Consider the following 2,162-nt stretch of genomic DNA (forward strand, 5'->3'; position numbering starts at 1 on the left):
AAGAGGTTGCAGAAAACAATGCTTTAAAAGTCTCTCTGATGATCCCAGAGTTGCCTGATCGTTTTAAAAAATGCTTTGAAAAGTCTCTCTGACCATCAGGCAACTCAGCTGGGATCGTCAGAGAGACTTTTAAAGCATTGTTTTCTGCAACCTCTTCAGCAACTAAGAGCCTGAGTGGCGCAGTAGACTAATGCTACTGTTAAAGGTAGTATTTAGCTTCCAGCTGCCTGCAATTACTGCGAGTTCAATTCTCACCAGGTTCAAGGTTGACTCAGCCTTCCATCCTTTCTAAAGTAGGTAAAATGAGGACCCGGTTTGTGGGGGCAATAAGCTGACTTTGTATAAAATATACAAATGTATGAAGGCTATTGCTTAACACCTTGTAAGCCGCCCTGAGTCTCCAGAGAAGGGCGGCATATAAATCAAAATTTTAAAAAAATAATAAAAAAACCCCAAAACCTCTTCCAGGGAAGAGGTGGTTAAAAAAATGCTTTGAAAAGTCTTTGAGATCCCAGCTGAGCCGCATGATCATCAGAGGCTTTTTTTTTTTTTTTTTACTTTTAAAAGCATTTTTTCGGTGGAAGAAGTTGTAGAAAAAATGCTTTTAAAAGTAAAAAAAAAAACCGCGCCTCTGATGATCGTGCAGCTCAGCTGGGCATGGTGGGGGGGGCAGGGATTTTTGCTACCGGTTCTTCGAACCACCCGCCGCCATTGCTACCGGATCGGGCGATCCAGTCCGAACCGGGAGCATTTCACCCCTGGGTGGAATGGAATGGAATGGAATGGAATAGGACATTGGAGGTCTTCTAATCCAACCCCCTGCTCAGGCAGGAAACCCTATACCATTTCAGACAAATGGTTGTCCAATCTCTTTTTAAAAACCTCCAGTGTTTGGAGCATTCACAACTTCTGGAGGCAAGTTGTTCCATTGATTAATTGTTCTAACTGTCAGGAAATGTCTCCTTAGCTCTAAGTTGCTTCTCTCCTTGATTAGTTTCCATCCATTGCTTCTTGTCCTGCCCTCAGGTGCTTTGGAGAATAGCTTGACTCCCACTTCTTTGTGGCAGCTCCTGAGATATTGGAACATTGCTATCATGTCACCCCTAGTCCTTCTTTTTCATTAAACTAGACAAACCCAGTTCCAGCAACCGTTCTTTATATGTTTTAGGAAAGTCCCCTAATCATCTTTGTTGCTCCTTTTCGCACTCTTTTTAGAGCAGGGCTGCCAAACTCACGGCCCACGGGCCAGATGAATCATATGCTGGCCACACCCACACCTAGTTTAGCGAACAGGAAATCACAATACGACACGTGATGCCGCCATGACGAGTTTGACACCCCTGTTCTAGAGTCTCAACACCTTTTTTACATTGGGGCGACCAAAACTGGATGCAGTATTCCAAGTCTGGTTTTACCAAAGTATTATAAAGTGGTATTAACACTTCCCATCAGGAAAAATGAATCCATCCACCAGATCTAGCATCCAGAGAGCGCCTGTTGAGCATTTCTCGCTCCATTGTATAAGATATATATCAGGAGTGGGTTCTAAAAAATTTTACTTCCGGTTCTGTGGGCATGGCTTATTTTGTGGGCATGGTTTGATGGTCATGTGACAATTCTTTAGGATTTAGCAGAGGTACTGGTCTACCAGGTTTTTAACTGCTTGCAGAGCTGTACCGGTCTACCCATTTGTTCTTGGAGGCGCCGGTCTACCCATTTGTTTTTGGAGGCACCGGTCTACTCATTTGTTTTTGGAGGCACCGGTCTACTCATTTGTTTTTGGAGGCACCGGTCTACCACCACACTGCCTTTTAACACTGATCAGCTGTAGGGCGACCCTTTGAAGCCCCGCGGCAAGAGTTTAAAGTTTTTTTCCTTCTAGCCAATCAGCTGGGACTCGGGAGGCAGCGAATAGATTGGGGGTGGGGCCAAATAAAAGGTAAGAATAATGTGGGGGAGGCGGGAGGACTTAGCTCCCGAACAAAGAGAACCGGTTCGATGACATCATATCATCACCGCTACCGGCTCGGCCGAAACGGGCCGAAACGGGAGGAACCCACCACTGATATATATGCAGAAAATCTGTGCATCAAGGCTTAATTTAGAATTTGCAGGACAGACACCAAAGCACATAGAACATGAAGGGAGACGCAGGATGGTAA

The sequence above is a fragment of the Pantherophis guttatus genome, chromosome 2, assembly GCF_059756535.1.
Source record: "Pantherophis guttatus breed Tessera chromosome 2, ASM5975653v1, whole genome shotgun sequence".
NCBI lineage: Eukaryota > Metazoa > Chordata > Lepidosauria > Squamata > Colubridae > Pantherophis > Pantherophis guttatus.